Source organism: Parambassis ranga, chromosome 19 (assembly GCF_900634625.1).
Source record: "Parambassis ranga chromosome 19, fParRan2.1, whole genome shotgun sequence".
NCBI lineage: Eukaryota > Metazoa > Chordata > Actinopteri > Ambassidae > Parambassis > Parambassis ranga.
The window spans coordinates 3,709,278-3,729,165 of record NC_041039.1 but is presented as its reverse complement, the minus strand read 5'-3'; the positions used below and the strand labels follow the sequence as shown (position 1 = coordinate 3,729,165).

The window sequence follows — 19,888 nt, the reverse complement described above, 5'->3', positions numbered from 1 at the left end:
ACAGGGCATAAAAAATACATAAATCACACGACAGAAAACACTGCAGACAAATCCAACTGTCTCAGCATTCCCTTCTGACCAGCTCTGGGTTTGTTGGCTTCAGTAATGTTGGTAAATGGTAAGCCCAAATCCAAGCCTCAGAGGTCCCAGATGCTCCATCCATATTTCTCTACAGCCTGTACTGGGAGCAGATTCATATAGAAGGGCTATTATCCATCTGTCCATCTGTGCACTCAGTCATATATTCATCCATCCATTCTCCAGGCCAGATGTCCTCTTCCATGGAAGCTTCCTCTTGCTCTTACAAGGACGTCTCTCCAAAGAAATCATCTTCTTTCGAATAGTTCCACACCTTCAGTCATTCATAAAGCACAGGTGTATAAATGATTTGCTGTATTTGGATACTAAATGCTGGAGGTTTTTAAAGTATGAGTCTCTGCTGTGTCAATTAAGGCTGCACTTGTGTTCTTTCTGCTCTGTTACTCTGTCTGATAGGCTTCAAAGCAGCGGTGAGAAGGATCAAATTACTAAAAGCTTCCAGAAAAATGTAAATCCTTCCAAAAGTAAAGAATAATACATTTCCACTTCAAACATTAAAACCACACTTTGACTCTGGCAACAGTTGCTGATAGCAGGATCTGTACTTGTTTTCTAACATGGCCTCCTATCTAATATGTATTATTATTACCACAAATTATTTTCATGGTCCAAATCCAGACACTTGGCCAGGATCTCTAAGAAAAGGTGAGCATCAGTTAGTCTGCATGGTGCAAGGTTTGTTTTGCATGACTATAAACATAAGACCCAGTACAGTAGAATCAGTGAAATGAATCGGCTAACTGATCCAGCACATTTGATTGTACATAGTAAATACACCTTTTTATAAGTCCAATACCTCTGCTCATTTTGATAACAACTGTGTTCCAGCTGTGGTATTGATTCAGTGACTAAGGATAGCTGCAGTTAAGAAAGACACAGTCACAGTGTTCATACTAACCTTTTATTATTAGAGCTCTCTTGTGATCACATGATGTCAGTCCATGTGTCCACATGTTCCAGTCAGGCTATAGTTTGAACTATTAATATAGAAAACAGAGGTCCCAAACAACTTCCTTTGGGTTTACCACATTCTAAATTACTGCAACATCACAGGCTGTTGTTGTAGGGGATTCTTTGTTAATTAATTAATGCTACTGAAGATGGACTAAAACTATTGAAGTCTGAATCGCTACTTGTGAATTATCACTTTCTCTTAACCACTCATTTGTATGAGTGCCTAACAAGCTAAATGGGCATTTGTCTGTGCTTGTTAATGACTAGTAATCAAAATGTTTCTATTAAAATGATCGTGACGTCCTTCAGCAACTGGAATCCTTCATGGATGTGACAGCAGCAGCAGCTGAACCAGGACATTTGAGCTGCATCCAGATGCAAACTAGTAAATGATGCACGCATTCAAAGCCCCTTTAAAAACACTCATTACTATTAACCGGTTGCGTTGTGTTGTTTCTGCAAGCAGATGGAGGTGAGCCTGTGTTCTGATTGGTTGTACAGGATCTGAATAGCAGTGTGTCAAACAGCAGCTGCTTGTATCAGGTGTTTTATCCCTTCCCTCATAGTGGAATATTGAAGCCTGGTGATGGGAATACTGTCACACACGTTTGGCAGAATCTTTTATGTGCATGCTGCAGTGGCATTTGTACTTAAAATAAACCTGTATGCACTTCCATTTCTGCAGTTGAACACCATCAGATGTAAATGTCAAAATTGTGGGCATTTACTGCTGATACAATGTGTCACTCTAACAGCCTGTGATTTTCTTGCGAATCTGACAACTGGATGTGTCAGACAGAAATAACCGTTAAGGGGCTGCAGTTAGAATTTCTTACAACACTGAAGAGAGGAATTATTATTAGTGAATTAGGTAGAACAGGCAGGTTGGGTGCTTTTAAAGAAACCTCAGCTTGATTGGCTGGTTTTGCTGTTAGCAGATTTTAGTGAACTATATCTTAAGCGGCCATGTTCTCAACATTACCCTACATCTGGAGCTTCTCCACACTGGCATAATTAGGTCAAATATTTGGCAGGATTTGGTTTCCTCCTGGGCTTTAATATAATAATAATAATAATAATAATAATAATTTTCAAAAAAAGTCGTTTTGTGGTCCTAACATTGATATCGAAGTTGATATTATAATCTTATGTACCTACAAGGTCAACTAATCTCCCTGAGAGAGGAGGAGGAGGAGGCGGGGGAGGAGGAGGAAGGACGGGGCGCAGAGACGATGAAGACAATAAATAAGGACAGCAGAGACAAGTGGAGGCAGAATGTGTTCCGCATCTCACACGTGAACGTCCCAACATGTGCACAGTTCGTGCTTTACAGTGGAGGTCCAGTAGAGAGCGGTAGATAGTTTTAATAAGTGTTACACAGCCCAGAGCTCCCTTTACTGTACTGTACATAAGCAGGAGGGAGGAGCGAGCGTATAGTATTTCTTTTTTGGTTTTTCCCCCCTGTCGTTGCAGCCCATCCAAACGCTACTGGAAGGCAACAAAGGGGGATACAAACTAGTCATTTTTACGCTGAAGCTTCACTGGAAGGAAGACAGCGGGAGTTGTGCGAGGAGGGAGATAATTTGACGGTACGACACGCAGCGGCTCGGCGGAGGACGGGGGTCGGGAGTGAGGGGACGGATATAGCCGTCCGGCGGTCCTGCTTCACTTGTGCAGAAAGCCGAGGAGCCAGGCTGACTTTTTCCCCCGCTTCATTTCCGCCTAATGTCCCACAATCCAGGCGAGAGTGGTGTCCACGCGGCGCAGGGGGAGTAACCGACGGTAAGTGTCGTTATCGGGCTTCACAGTAGGTTGTGCAGGCAGTTGTTTGGCGGCGCTAGCTTCACTGTGTGTGTGTGTGTGTGTGTGTGTGTGTGTGTGTGTGTGTGCGCGCGCGCGAGTGTGTACGCGCGCGCGATGGTCTCAGGGCCCGGACTTGGACTTGCGCCTGCTGCGCTCTCGCGCGCGCATGGTCCAGTGAAAGAGAGAGAGTCCAACAGCAATAATACAGGAATAAAATCCTCTTATAGGAAGACTTGAGTGTGTTTGTGTGTTACCTGACCCTACCTCTGTTTCCTCATTTGCCTCACTCACCTCTGAATGCATATACTGACATTACTGTACTATACAACATAATGAAATGCTGTAACCAAGGTGAGGCTGTCATGAATTGGGGGGGGGGGGCAGTCTGAAGTAAATTTGCATGTGATTGTGTGTGTGCACAAGGTCACTAAAGACAAAACTGAAGAAACATGGCTGCATATTTCACTCATGTGTTGACTTAAGTGTGATGAAAGAGTGTTGTGCCTTTCACACATAAAACAAAGGCAGCTCAGCAAAACTGAGTGACAGGCTTTGATGGAAAGAGCTGAAAAACTCTGGGACAGATTTTCATGAAAAATGGATAAGTATTTGTTGTTCTCCTCTGAGGTGTCTTCCTTGCATAGCTATGTTTACCAGGCCTACACGTGCACTGATGCATTGCACGAGTGGTGTCTCTGTATGAAAAGTACTGAAAATAACAGTAGACTAGAATGTAAATGGGATGTACTGGTTTTTTAGTTCATCACTAGAATATTAGCACTTTTAGCTAATAATCTAATGTCTGCTCTCTCCGTCCTGCTTTTAATGTTTACATTAAAAGCACACCTTGTTCTGAGTGATGAGCACACTGTTCTCCCATTGTCAAGTTACCTTCGGGTTGGAGTCAGCATAGAGGCAGAGTATTTGTTGGCTATATATATATATATATATATATGTGGCATCAGGAAGCACTGTTTAAGTATTTGTTGGATATATATAGCCAACAAATACTTAAATAGTGCTTCCTGATGCCACACAGCCCTGGCGGACACTTTTATTTATCCACCATGTGAGAACCACTAGACTACATGATTGCACATCATCAATATAATAGTGGGTAGTGTGATTAGTGCATTTGCAGCTGTTTGGGTGTAAGAGCCTTCATCACAACATTACAGTGCAGTAATAATTAAATCACTCAATGCAACCACTCTGCCTAAAGCCTTTCCAGGGTCTCCGTTCTCAGCGGCGTTCTTCTCCACAGCAGTTTCTGGCACTGTGCTGATAGAAAGTGACAGTCTAAAAGCTGTGTGTGCTTGCCATTGAATCCATCAAGCTTGCAACAGGAGCACTCCTCAGGCGCAGAGGATGTGTTTAAATTTGTCTCATCAACGCACTGACCACTGGATGAAATGCAATAGTGCAGACAGATGTGTAACGTATTTTTTAATCATTTAATGAATACAGTAGACTTTCTTAAATCTTTTATAAACATTTCAAAATGTAGATCACACATGCTTTTTTTAGTTGTTGGCTTTTTACAAAAGGTATTTGACTAAAAAATGGAACCAGTGACGTTTATCCCTACACATAATCTCTCCCTCATTGTAAAGGTTTTTTTCTGTACTAAATACTAGCTTTGTTTCTGTCTGAGTGAGGGTTGTATGGAAGGACATGAGGACTGTGGATGGATGAAGCCCCATGTGACCTCTCTCCTCTTCTCGTCTCTTCGTCGGCTGGGGCTCCTTCAGGGGGCCGGGAATGACCTTCTACATTCCCTCATCCAGCAGCGAACACCCCAGCGGGCCCCTCTCTTTTTGTGACCCTCTGTCTGTCTTTTTTCCTGGCCTCCTTACCCCTTTTCCTTCTCCTTATAGCCTCTGCACCGCTGTCGTCATCTCTTATTCTTGTTGGTGGGCAGGAGCAGCACTGAATGCTAAGAAACATAGAGCGTCGTCTTATATAACCTCAAGTACGCAGCCGATGTCCTGGTCTGTATCTGCTGTATCATCACTGCTGTCTAGAGAGGCAGAGGGCATGCTGGGGTGGTCAATATGTCAAGAGCTGTTGCTGAGCTTGGCAGGGAATTGGAATTTTAGTTCCATTTCCTCTTCCTTTCTTTTGTCTGCTAGGATAATTCTGGATTAAATGGTGACTGATGAAGATGCAGTGTATTCTGTCAGATTGTCAGAACTATAAAGAATGGCAGTACCAGTCCCGAGCGAGCTGCATTGTTTGGCCCCCATGCCTGCCTAAATAAAGAGAGATCTCTGTGCTGATGTAGGTTATCCTACTATCCTGAAATGTAAGATTGAGGCAGCTGAATTCATAGCATAGATGAGTCGAGTGGCTCTACCAGTTCTGCAGCTCTGCATTCTCAAACATATAACCTTAAATGGAATTTAAGGTTATAGGTTAGCAATGATGACATGTTTGTCACAAGCACATTTTTCTCCACAGGAAGACATGCCTGTTCTTCCTTGGGGTGCTTCTGCATTGGTACAGCAAATAAGATAATAGTACGCATATGTTACGCATTGTAGGTTGCTTCTAAGAATTTAGATATAAAGAAAAAAGAAAATGCAGCCAGCCACAGAATATCATCTGATCATCACAAGCTCCTGAATTTAATGCAGGTGATTAGATTTTCTGAAATATAGCTGTTTTTTATCTGTACACTGTCAACAAAAGCATCCTTTTTAAAGAGCATGTTGCATAAATGTTTCATTCAGTTGTTTTCAGCGGAGCAAATAAATTGGCCTCTTTATGCATGGAGAGATTTCTCAGATGACTAACCAGACAGCATCTTTGACTGTGTGCCTATACATCATTATGCATACCAACGTGAGTTTAATTGTGAATTAAGGTCAGATTGGAAGCTGTATGAGAGCTTTTTTTTATTTACATTGACATAGTAGCCTTGTGATGGATACATGATTTTTATGGCCCATAGATACGTGTTGTACAGTGACAAAGCATATGATCATTTTGTCATCAAACTGTCAAAAACATTTGGACTGATTGTTTCAGCTCCAGTAAGGTTTGATGGTATGCAGTGGCATTTGTAATGCTATTAAAATCCTCCAACTCAGCTGATATCAGAAATAATAAAGAGTAATGTTTGTCTTCTGCCTTCACAGAGTGGAGGGAATTCCAGCCTGTGTTCTGCTGTAATGTTTGGCACACAGAGTAATGGCAGTAATGCCAATTGGCAATTCAAACCTCATTAGCAGAGAAGAATGCAGCTAACCTTCCAGGGTGATGTCGTCGCTGGTTTGTGTTGCATTTGGAGGCCCATGAAACTCCGCTGCTGATAAGCATTCTGTCATGGTGAACACGACAAGAGATTATCAGTGCGCTCTGCACCAGTCTTCACACAAACCACTGGGAGTCCTGCTGTTTTTGAGATACCAGAACATCCCATCCCTCTTAACATACAAACACAGTTGCATTACATCAGATCTCAGGCAGCAACTTCAAGTTTGTGTTGTTTTTTAGGCCCCTCCCTGCTGTCTTCTCTTAGTAGGTTAAGTTTCACTTTATCCTTTTGGTGGTTTTTCAGTTGTTTCTGTTGAGCTGTGCTTTCCATACAGATAGGTGTGTTTTCATTTCTCTGTGGCTGTTGTTACTCTCTGCATACCTCAGAGCCGGCCTTTGCTTCAGCAGCTTGCTTCCAAATCATCAGGGAAAATAATAACTTGTTAAATGTCCTTTATTGGCCAGAAAGACTTATGAGAGTGTTTTACATGGCCGCCTCTCTCCCTTATTAACATAAGCCAGCTTGGCTCTGCCGGGGTACAACCAAGGCCACTCACGACTGACTTTTCATCAACAGGAATACTTGGCATCGGGAGCCGTGAGGTTTGTTTTTGCCAGGGTGAAGCAGAGCATTTTTACAACAAGGAGTCCATCCGACATTTGCTGGCACTGAAACATTCTCACCCCCTGTCTGTGAGAGCGACTTCAGTTTACACAGTGGAATAGAAGTTAAGTTGCTGCACATTTGCAGAAATGTTAAAAAACTAGTTTCCAAGACTGGCTACTTTTTTCCAACTGTGTCATAAACACCAGAGTCTTGTGGAATACAGAAGGATTCCCTACAGGTCATATTTCATGATAGAAACAAAAAACCAACGGAAGCTTCCTTTATAAGATATTTGTATAATTTACCATACTGAGCACACAAGTTGTTATCACAATCAACCACCTCCCAGTTTTTGTGTGGAAATCATGGCTGATGGCTTTAATGATAAAGTAAATAGTGCTATAATGCTTCTGATAAAGAACTGCACCGCAGCTTCTACTTGGACATTTTCCATGCTTCCACATATTATCTGCTGTGGTAATCAATAACTGAGAGCAAAGAGATGCTTATAAAATCCCACAATCACAATTTTTGCCCAGACCCTAGTCCTGCTATGGCTGCTCCTCCAACACATACTGCATATCGACCTTTTTTCCCCATCAGTGTATGTTTAACATTAGTGCAGTGCTGCTTTCGTGCTGAAACGTTGATTAGAATGTAACCAGGATTAGTTCTTTTTGGGAAACCAGGATTTGATTTCTCTGTAAAGCAGAATCAGGAGAAGGCAAGCAGGAGTTTCATAGCTTCTGTGAGTTTGTTTGTTCTACAGCACACCCACAGCCCCGTCAAATGAAGTTACCTGCTTCATTGATACCACTGATCATGTTCCAAATGTTCTGGGATTTTATATAACTATTAATAATGTAATTGGATGGTTTAAAAATGGATGGTTTTAAACTCTTTCAAACATGTCCACCCGATAGCATAGTTTTCCACACATTCTACAGCTAGAGTGTCATTAAAGTTTAGTAATTGTGCTTTCAGGACTCATTAAGGTGTAAATGTGTTCAGTTAGTTGTGGCACTGCTCCCTTATTAATTTACACCAAGCTGCTTCCTCAGCTTTAGAAAAACCCAGATTTCTGTCACATGTCGGGTTTTGCACAGTGACTGACACAACTGTGTCCGACTGGCTGAAGAGTTTGACTTTGGTTTATGTTATGACTGTCTGTGAGGTTAACAATTCATAGTTTAGCTAGACTTCTTTAAACTGTGACAGTGTCTCGCACTCCATCGGGCCTCTCCGTTACTGTGCAGCCAGCACTTTTCTGTTTAAGGAAACTTTTCTTCTTCTGACATGACATTTCCAAACCATACTGAAGAAGCCATTTGTACCTCTGATAGCTCCTTTCCTTCCTGTGATTATATTGAAAGTGATGTCGGCCACTTGTTGAGTCCACTTGTTGCTGAAATCACTAACAGTGCTGTCTCCGCTGGGTCTCTTCCTGTGTGTGATCGAGTAATAACAGTGAAAATTGCCCATCATTATATTTTAGCTGCAGGTTGGTATGTTGTGGTTTGTGGCTTGTTGGTACCAGGAAATGCAAGTGAGTCATATTTTTAACAGTTTGTTGGTGCAGAGGTTCCAAGAATGCTTGTGATGAATCTTTCTTGCGTTTGTTATCTTCTTGATTATCATATTTCCGGCACACTGACACATTGGCATGCTTTTTGTGACACTGAGCCAGCCTCTATTTTCTATAATGAGGGTGATCAAAGTTTACGTAAAAATTAAAAAAGCATTCATCTCTGTGATTAACATAAATTAAGAAGTGATTTGAAATCAGGTTCCGGATAAAGCTCAGTAATGTTACTAAAAGAGGCCAGGGTGACCTTTTTTTAATTCAAAGAAACTCTATAGGCCTCACATGCTGATTCTTGAAGTCCATATGGATTTAAAAGCTTCCCTGACTGGACAACACACACATGTGCTAGCTACTGCTCTCAATTCTTAGAATAAAATAGCCTACAACATATAGTGTTGATGACTTTTCATGTGCATATAAATTTGTGTGTGCCACCATGGTGGGACACTTTCAACCTGTGCAGTTGCCCCTCAATATAAAGTGTGAGTGGTTTACAGTATATAGTTTTGAGCCATTATTGATAACTTTTTTTGATAACTATTAAAGAAACAAAAAACTCTATTATTAAATAGATGATTTTCTCTGCTTTTTACTTGAGCCTACATTTCATTTTATTTGTCCTTTTTGTGTACTGTCATGATAGGGAGCATGCTACATCTATACCTGATAGAGTATTGTGCACTGGGAGGTCCAGAATGCAAAAGTTCATGCCAAGTGCCCTGAGGCACTGCATGTGTGTGTGTTCGTCTTAGTGTGTGTGCATGCCTGTGTGTGTATGAGTGTACAATATCCAAAAGACTTGCTGATCTGGCTGGTATGAACATTCCTGGTTTGAGTTGTCTTAACTGCAGCCAATCAACAAATGCTAACAAACAAGCTATGAAGTCCCAAGTTTATTCAGTTTCTCACTCATAATGAAAGTAACACCTCTTCTGTTACAAATGTATGTGTTGTGTGTGTGTGTGGCAGAGTGGGCTTTCAGTTTTCTATATACATTTTCTGCCACTGCATTTCTCAATCATCTCTGTGTTTCCTGTAGAGGACAGGCTCATGTTTCCCTCAACATAGCTGGCCTGGATAGCAGGGAAACTCAATAGTCAAAGTGTGAGGTGACCACTCTGTGATCAGTGTGTGTATCACTGCCTTTGTAACTTTGGCCTGCAACAGCACACAAATACGGGCACACATACTGCACACTTCCATTTAGTCTTGTGCAATTGATATGCAAAAACACTCAGACATCTGAAACACCACACACATGTGGGCAGTTATTCTTAGTTCAAGTGCTGATCACTGCCGTCTGAAGAAAACACATTTAATTATTTAGTGTTTGTACGATGTTAGTATAGAAATATACAAAAAGTATAGTTGCAGTTTATTTTTGAGCCAGCCTGCTCCATGTCTGTACAACTCAGTCAAACCTGCCTCAGGTTTGTTTACTACAAGATGACACTGAGCGAAGTGAGATCCTGCCATCAGCCCGGAACAACTTCCTGTATGAGTGGGAATGTCTTTAATGACATTTAATGATTTATTTGACATGGCCAGTTGCATCATGTTGATATCAAAACAATGACAACATGAAGGCATTCTATTACTAAATGGTATCAATAAAAATATCTTATGTTTTTTTTCTGTACACAATACAACACACAGTTGTGCATGTTTCATTAACAGCCACATTGGTCCTTCCACTTGTTCCACTAGGTTTTTTGCCAACTATCTTTCACAAAGGCGGGAAAGCCTCTGCCATAAAGGGGCAGCTAGCTCTAGCTTATTACATTTAAAACTGTAGACAAAACAAAGGTATAGGCATGGTGGACTGAACAATCTATGCTGTATGAGGAGTAGGGTTCATCATAGGTACATTTCTTTACTTGCCGCATTTGTGTGTTCAGACCTTAGCCAGATTTCAGTGAATAGATCCACCTCTCAGATTTGTGCTGTTCTGATTGAGAAAAAAGAAAAATTGATCTGGCTATTTGGAGGCCCAGGGTGACTAAAGAGAGTGACAAGCTGGCAGGGCCCTGAGAACAGGCTCCAAAATGCCACTTGAGTTCTCTGAGTTGTGTCCCTGACCTTTGTCCAGATGGATGGACTCCAGCTGGTCCCCAGAGCAAGTCTACTTTCACATCTGGATATACCCACTGGATATACAACTTCCTCAGCAATAAGCCACATACCGTGAAAATAGGACAATGACATCACCAACACCGTAGCCCCTCAAGGTTGCATCCTCAGTCACTTCCTGTACACACTCTACACAAATGACTGTCAGAGTTTACTACCCATCACCATTTACATAAAAATATGCAGACGACAGCCATAGTAGGACTACTCACAGACAACAGCTCCATCACAACTTACCATCAGGCCATCAAAGATTTTGTACTGACAACTACCTCCAGCTCTGGCAAAACAAAAAAACTGGTCATACACACATGAAAATCACTCCCTGGACTCATTCCATCCATTCCATAATCACTATCCATGGTCAACCAGTTGGACAGATCAGTGCTTTCACATATCTTGGACTTACCATAGACAATAAGATAAACTTCAATGAACATGTCACTGTTACACAGAAACGTGCACAGAGATGTTGCCTCCCACCTTCTGCTGCTACTTTACAAAAGTATCGTTCAACCCTGCTCCCCCTGTTTCTTCACTATACTACCTGTTACCAGCAAGAACAAACTCTAAAATCTCACACATAGCATCCATATTAATACATCTTCCCACCCCCAGCTTTACTGACGCATATGACACAGCTATCATATGCCTTGCATGAGCAATAACAAACAGTCCTGACCACCCACTTCACTCTACTCCCATCTGGCCGCAGATACAGAGCCCTGGACTGGATAAAAGGCCATTTCAAGACGAATTTTGTCCCCTCAGCTATCACTGCATTAAACAAACTCCTGTAACAGTTGCCCTTTCTCCTGTATTCTATTTGTGTTATGTTGTCTGCTCTGTCCACCTGTTTCTAATCTGCAAGTTGTGTATGTGGGGAAATGGTGGGGGGAAATGTGGGACATGGTGTAAACGTTGCTGTGAGTTATGTATGTGTGAAATGTTGTATATGGTGCTGTTTATGTTTGGGATACTCCTTGTGAGACGCCTGTTATTATTTACATCTGCTGCTTAGGAACATGAAGTGATGTGTGAAGAAGATTATTCCAAAGGGTACAATAAAGACTTTATCTATCTATCTATCTGTAGTTCTTCTCTGTCCCAAAGCAGGGAGCGTTGACTTCTCTGACCTTCTATTCATGTTTGTGTGTGTGTGAGAGAGGGAGGGAGAACGGAATTACCATACAGGCAGGGTTCCATGCAGATCATGTGCTGGACTATAATTACATATATTCATTTTGTATGTGTGTGTGTGTGTGTGTGTATGTCTTGTGAAATACAATGTTTGCAGTCCATTGCTTCCTCTTGTTGTTCCTTTGTGTGACACTTATCTGACATGGGGGGAGGATTAGTTGACTGAAGGTGACCTCTGGTCTTCTCGACCGTCTGCCACACGCAGTCCGACCCTCTTGTTTGTCCACAGATTGTCACTTAAGCTTGTTGATCTATCACTATAAAACCGGGCTGTTCAGTAGCTCCTGTGCAGGGCCACACTGAACATGGTTACTATCTTACTCATCCTGTTTCTGCTCTGTCCTGCTTGTTCACCTGTTGGTGTTTGGTGTTACAGATTTTACAGATTTACTTTAATTGAATTGTATTTTGTGTTATCTCTTACTGTGGTTGGTTTTTAACAAAGAAGTACACAAGCAAAACATTTATTAACTGCTTAGCTTAGTGTTAGCATGGCTTCTTCCAGTTGTTCTCCCTCTGCCTCCTTCTGTCCCGTCTTCTACAAGGTGTGTGAAATGTTTAGTTACTCCTCTGCCTCCTTTAGTGAGAGTGAGGTTTGTAGAAAGTGTAGCATATTCATAGCCTTGGAGGTGAGGCTAAGTGAGCTAGAGGCCAGGCTCCATACTCTAGATCAGGGGTATTCAATTTCAAATTGAAATTTCAAATGGTAGTACAATACAGTACAATTTAAAAACTCTTGACAATATTTCTGGCACATAATATAGAACTGACCGTAGAATTAATCATTAATCATTAATCATTAATTACATGATTAGGGCCCGAGCACTCTTAACTCTTATAGTGCCACCTACTGGCGGTATGAATTGTGTTCAGGCTGATTATCCATGTTCCACACTATGTATTTTAATGAACTCCTCCTAGGGAAATACTCTGACAGACCTGAACTTTTGTCACATGCTTCTGAAGACATGGCTGAGCAAAAGTTATCAAAAACGCAGCTCGATGTTACACCGTGTGGGCGGGGCAACGCCACAAAGGTGACCCTTCGCCACCATAGAGAAAGCTGCTGTGTTTCTTGATTTGTTCATCCTACCTGCCTCTTACTCTATCATGACATCAGCCCCTGTGCACCTTTTCATATCACCTCATCGTCATATGTGGGCGTGGCCACATGGCTCTGCAGCCCCCCCGGAATGTGATCTGCTTCCCCGTTTGACCTACAGACACGAAAATTGGTACACATATGTATCACCTCTAGACAAGAAAAAAAGTCTCTTGGAGGTATACTCTAAAACGCCATGCCATTTTGAAAAACCTGCGACATTTTGCAATTTTCACTCCCCGCACTTTTACGAACTCCTCCTAGTGGATTTGTCCAATCCATCTGAAACTTGGTCCGGATACTCTTAAGGCATTAGAGACCAAAAGTTAACGCAGCACTTCGTCACACGGTCTGGCCGTGGCGCCGCCACAAAGTTGACCCTTCGCCACATACTTCATCCTATGTGGATGAAACTTTACAGTCATGCTGAACATCGGACACTGCACAGATATACATGCTGATATGCTACAGTCACTGCGCCACCTGCTGGCTGGAGGACTTTTGTACATGTGTGTTTTGCTGTACTCTTCTGCCCTGCAGACCACAGCTTGTGCCGGTACAGCCGGGAGAGAGGTCGTGGGCCGATAGGAGAGGCAGCGGCTGCTGTCATCGGGCCCGTCATCTTGCAGCTTTAATATTAGGGTTGCATTTTAAAATCAGGGGAAAGGAGGGGGTGTATGTTTGTTAGTTATATAATGTTCACCATGATATTTATTTTCGTGTATGTTCACATTCTCTGTCTGGATGGAATTACTTTGGCCTCCAGTACGACTGTGAGGAACCTCGGAGTTATCTTTGATCAGGACATGACTTCTTTCACCTCCTTAATATTGCTAAGATCAGGAGCATCCTCTCTGAGAGTGATGCTGAAAAACTTTTTCATGCTTTTGTTACTTCTAGACTGGACTACTGCAACTCACTATTGTCAGGATTAGGGATGTCCCGATCCGATCACGTGATCGGAAATCGGGCCCGATTACGTGATTTCAGACTCGATCGGAATCGGATGTTACCTCCCGATCAGGACTCGGATATATATTTATTAGGACTCTCAAAGTTAACGCCTTCTGTGCAGGGTGGCTCTGTGTCCTGTAGTGTAGGGGTATGACTAGGCCTGTCGCGATAAACAACAAATCAATTAATTGCACGATAAATTACATTTGCATGCTGGTTTGTTTTCCTCTCTTTCTCTCTCTCTCCCCCTCTCCAAAGAGACTGGATGACAAAAGGCGTCACTCCGGTGCGTCGTAGCGTATAAAGGCCGTCGGACTTTATATGGCCCGCGGCTTCTGTCTTAAAATGTGTCAAATCAACAGGTAGTTCTTATTTTTTAACTCATTGTGTAACGTTTACGGGATGTTCTGAGCAGACCACGGTCAGCTCGCTGTCTGCGTCGCCACGGTGCGTCACAGCGCTGCAGGGCTTGGACGTTACAGCAACACAGAGAGCTGTGAAGCTGCTCAACACCGTTTCAACACTTTGCCACAATTCACCACGACACTAAACATGCTCATGTATAGAACCTGCTATCAGAGAGAGTCCGCGTTGTACGAGTGAAGTTCTCTGCCTTCTCACTGGCGGCACTCGCTGCAGCGCCACCCATTCTAGTTCGCTTGCCCAGTCCTCTGGTGCCATCTCTGCTATCAGTTTCTATGTGTTTCTGTCTACATGGTGGCATTTGTAAAATTCACTGCAGCTGTCTGCAGCGGCCTGATGCGCGTACACACATGCAAACGCGTGCGCACACAAGCACATGTGCGTACAGGTGAGCCCGCTCCCAGAAAGTGCGTGTTGTTTGGCTCTGATGCTCATGACGTGCAAGTTGGTTTGACTTAACTCCATTGACTATGCTCAGATAAGCCATGGTAATAGGCCTACCACTACTCATAATAATAATAATATTAACATTAATATTAATATCATTAATAATAACAATAATAATAATAATGTTGATGATTGGGGGCCTTTCCAGTGTTAAATGTTCTTTAGAAATGAAAGTTTATTGATCTTTGAAAGGGTGTACTTGCATTATATGTTGTTATCATTATATTAGTTGAACATGGTCTCAAAACGACAATATTATCGATTATCACAATAATTTATCTTGGCAATGAATCACCCAGCAGAATCTGTTATCATGACAGGCCTAGGTATGACAGTTGCTTTTGGTGCGAGGTCTCGATGAGCTGCTGCGTGTCTGAAATCCTATTTACCGCCTTTATAGAGAATCTTGAAAGTATCGGATCGGGACTCGGTATCGGCAGATACTCAAAATCAAATGACTCGGACTCGGACTCAAAGGCAAAAAAACCTGATCGGGACATCCCTAGTCAGGATGTCCACATTACTCCATCAACAGCCTGCAGCTGATCCAGAACGCAGCAGCATGAGTTCAGACAGGAATCAGCAAAAGGGATCATATCTCACTGTATAGATACAGTCACTTGTTGATATGGCCTCAGCCACAGGTATAACAGGTATCATAGGGCTAATAAATTTTTAACTTTCAGCATAGCTATGCTGCCATAGGCCTATGCAGTCAGGGGGACACAAACATGATCCACTGAGCAGTTGGAGTTGTAGTGAGTGTTTCTGTTGCTCTTAAGGGGGTTCAGGCTCTGTGTCTTTGAGACAATTCTGATTGAAAAAAGCTATATTAATAAAATTAAATTGAAACTGAATTGAATTGAATTAAATTAACACTACATGTTGTCATCTGGTCAATCATCTCCTAAGAATACAATACCTTGTTTTCATTTATGCCCTGATTAAATTGGAACATTGGAACACAGTATATGTTTTTGTCTTTGCATCCAGCAGTTGTGGTGACTGATTTATTATTGGAATAAACATTATATTTCCACTGTATTTCCAGTGAGTGAATAAGTGATTATTAAACTGTCACTGAACACAGGCCATTCATTAAGCATACTGCTGAACACATAGCACACGTTGCTGCCTTTCATAAGGTAGAAACACACAGCCCACACAGAGAATTTAAAACACTCGTTTATTGAAGCACGGCATGGTCTGTTCTCTTTTTTATTGCTGAGCTTTCCTAGGGATCAAGTTGGCATATGTAGATTATGTAGATGTGTTTCAATGTGTTTCATAGATATGCATAGCTCAGTCTCCGTAGCTTCACTGAAGATGACTCAGAGAGTGCCTTTTCCTGTAGATTAGAGGAAGGAAGGAAATTAGAGAGAAAGGAGGAAAGCAAGAGCAGAAAATGGGTCAGACATCTGAGAGCCAGCATTCCTTTTTTCTGAGATGGGTGTCAAGACATTATCCAATTGCATCTCTTTTTTCCTCAATTTCCCTCCTTTCCTCTCATGCATGTGTTTTTTTTTACTCCCCACTTTCCCTGGCCAAGGAGAAGTGCAAAGAGAGGAGAGAGTTATTATGCTTGGCGTGTCTGCAGAGGACAGGCTTTAATTTGGACACAGCCCAGCTGATCAATCTCCACATTGGCTCAGTTGCACCACTGTGTGTGTATGTGTGTGTGTGTGTGTGTGAGTAAGTGAGTGTGTGTGTCTAAGTCCACACATAACAGCTAAGCTATTAAACTATGCAAACCTCATGAACAGACTGCTCTAAAAAAGTAAAGCACACTGGATTAATCCCATGTGGAAATGACTTGTTCTATACACAAAGCCGTGTAGGAACAATGAATTGGATTAGATTTGGAATGAGCATTAATATAGTACATGCTGTACTTATCTGTAACCAAGTTAAAGAAAATTAAGTTTATTCTGTTTGTGACTATTATCGGTCCTGAAAAGCGAATCTCTAGAGGTGGCACATCTAACATGAGGGATGGTAAAAATAAATTGTGTAAGCTGGATTGGACAGGGTCCCTCACACACACACAAACACACACACAGATGGATGTACACTGATTTACGCTTAAGGTAGTGAGAGTGATTTGCATAATATGCAAACATATGGATGCATTCAATGGGTTTGGCTGGTTTGGCAGTGTCAGCAAGCATTTGGTGTCTCCTTTTTGAAGCTTGGATTAGGTTAGGTGTTTGTTTTTTGAATTAGGTTAGGTTTTTTTTTTATTAGGTTAGGTGTTTTTTGGGGGGATTAGGTTAGGTCTCGCCAAAGGTCATCTTATGTTTTCTACCTGTTTTATTGTGATGTGGAAAAACTTGATGTTGTTTATAAAGTGAAAACTTTGACAAACAGCTTTGTCCCGAACATCATTTTTGTCCAAAAAAGATTAACAATAACTGCCATCTAGTAGTGGGAGGTGCTGTCATCTTACAAGAGAGATTTCTTTTATCTTGAAGATTAAACATCTCAGTCTGCCTACAGAACAGTGGTAGGTGGGACTGGCATACCAAATTAGAAATACTGTGATCTCACAAGGCTTCACACAGCTTTGCATGAGAGCTTAGTGTGCTTCTTTTTATTGACATCTCTATCAAATGTTTGACAGCAATATGTAAAGTTGTAGGCATGTGCGAATTTCTCTTCTTATTTTCACGGGTGGCTTGCCATCTTAATTTATTGTATTGTGACATAATTGTTGTTTGCTTGACAGGTTAGCCTTTAAGATTGTGCCATCCACAAACAATGAAAAACATGTTGACATAGTCATAGTTGAGGCAAATATTTCTTCAGACATTCATAAATGGAGTGCAGTTAACAACCTAACAGGAGCATAAGTTAAGGAGACAACCTGGACCCACACAGCCTCGACTCAAAGCTAATTTATTCCTCCCCATGGCTTGAATTAAATGGATTTTCCTGTTTTTAAATTTAGAATGTTTTCAGGTTCAAGATAGTTTTCAAAATAGGCCTTAAGGAACAAGTAATATTGTTTAATGCTTTTAAAACCCAGCTCTTACTTTAATCTGTCATGACCATCTGCTTAACCTCACAATGCAGTGACCTCTCTGTGCAGCTGTGTGCTGTGCGCTAAAGCATGTCACAAGACTAGAGCTCATCTGTAGGTTTGTTTTTCTAGGAAAAAATAATTTGGCTTCTCTCAGTGTAAAGTCAGAGCAGTGTATTAGTGATTTCCTGCTGTAGTGTCAGCTCTCTGTTTTTGGTCAAAAAACTCACAACATTAACACAAAAAGCATCCCATGCTGTTATGTGGTTGTGGTGGTCTTCTTTAATTTGTTGTAACTAAATAGTAATTTATCTATGGTTTTGTTATGGAGTGTCACTACAGCAATGGTGGCCCAATACAGGTGCAACTCTTAAAGACTGGAAACTAAATACAAGGCTTTGCAAACCTTTAATCACATAAAGATTTGATAAAAAAAAAGCAACATAAATCTAAACTGACACTAATACGGCACCACTTGCCGATATTTGGATTACCTGGGCATTAAGCAGACTTATACACACCGTCGGGCAGAGCCACTTGGCCACTCTGAGCTTTGAAAGCACTCTTTACATACAGTTTGTGACATGAACACATGCTGTGGAGAACTCTTTGGTCATATCAGTTTTGGTGGTGTATTTCATTGGCCACATGCTGCATTAACACTCTACACAGCATAATGCCGGGTTGAGTCAGGTTTAACCCTACCTCTGAGCGGCAGGCCCTCTTATCTGTCCCACCTGTGCTGATGCATATTTATCCCTCCCTGAGTGGCTAAGAGCTGGTTTAGCATACGGATTAGCTAGAGAATCAGATGTGTGGCCACACGGAATTACAATAGCAGTAAATGGGTAAGCATTAGGGGTGGAATGGTTCACAGAATCCACTGTTTGGTTTACTGCATAGTTCTGATGTCACAGTTTTCGGTTCGGTACATTGGTGAGATTTTATGCTTGCTTGTGTTAGTGTGAGAGAGATGCTCCAGTGCTGCCAAATCCTCAAGCTTAAGGGCAACTTTTAGCCACGGAAAAGTACATTACTTTTACACGACTGGGACTCTGTTTGGATTAAAAGAATTGAATCATTTCTGCCTAAAATTACATTTAGCTGTCAGTGCTTTCTTTGTGTTCAATATGAGGATACTCTTGTATGACATTTAACGGTCAAACTTTAAAATGACAAAACACCGGAAATTCCTGACCCCCATACCAACATTAATTTGCAGGACAGTGACGGTTGTGAGATGAAATCAAAGGCCACCAGTTCTGTTCTGTGTGTCTCTTGATAATAGGGTGCCAACAGGCTGTCTCATTTGGGTGCATCCTAGAATTATTTCATTATCTTCTCAATGCAAGATAGGAGTGACCTTATGTCGAGTCATGAGGTAAAGTGCCACTGGTGTTGTTGCCACTGGGCTAAATGTCATCTGATAATAACAACTTGGTAAAAAAAACCATAACATTTTATGCAATGAAGTGTGTGAAGTCTGGGATGTGGGCTGGTTCTTAATCAAAGCAAGCAAATGGCACGTTCATTCATTCTCATCTAAAGTCTGTCAGAGCACACTCTGCTAGACAAACATTGCAGTGACACCACTGCTAAAAATATCAGGAATCTTTTTCTGCATGACTTGTAAAAAAATGTGTTGACATGTTAAATGCATCAGCCTGAGTGAGCGATACATTGATCAGGCCTGACTTGTTGTTATTCTGATGATTGCACAGGATTCTGATCTTTACCTGAACAGGTAAAGTACTGAAAGCACAGTGAGCTACTGTTAACTCAAGAAAAACAAAATCACAAAGATGTTACAGGTAGTAATGCTTTTTACAGGTCAAAGTCTTCATCTAGCCATAGAGCTGTCAGGCTACACATACTCATGTGACTAACATCAGAAGGTGTCTTGGGTAAAACGTGTGTTGCTTACATTGGTGTAGTCAGACTGAGAATATGTGTCACACACAGGATGTTGTGATACATCTGGGTGGTGTTTCGTGAAGAACGCTGGCCAGAGCCAGACTGTTCTTAAGAAAGCAAAGTCAAAGCTCTCAATTAGAGATAACTGGTATATCACAGTGTCTCTTGTCAATCCAGGCTTTCTGCCTCAGGCTCTGTTCGTGTTCACATTAAAGTGAGCGTTTGTGGGTTACAGACTTTATCCAGAAAGAACAGGTGTTTATGATGGACAGATAAGGGGACTTTATACTACTTCATGATAAAAAAAAAACATTGATGCAGCAAAAAAAGACCAGAGAGGCATAATGAAAGGAACTAAATGTCATGTAATGTTGATCATAATGTTAATTAATT

General features: G+C 41.6%; 1 protein-coding gene across 2 annotated transcripts in view; it reads left to right on the top strand.

The window, feature by feature from the left end:
• Positions 1 to 2,480: 2,480 nt before the first annotated feature.
• The window catches only part of thrab (thyroid hormone receptor alpha b), a 94,196-nt gene continuing 76,788 nt past the window's right edge, over positions 2,481 to 19,888 (top strand). For both annotated transcript variants that reach the window (XM_028432084.1, XM_028432082.1), the window contains exon 1: positions 2,481 to 2,835. The gene's annotated coding sequence lies outside the window, so the exon portion shown is untranslated. The remainder of the gene's footprint in view (positions 2,836 to 19,888) is intronic.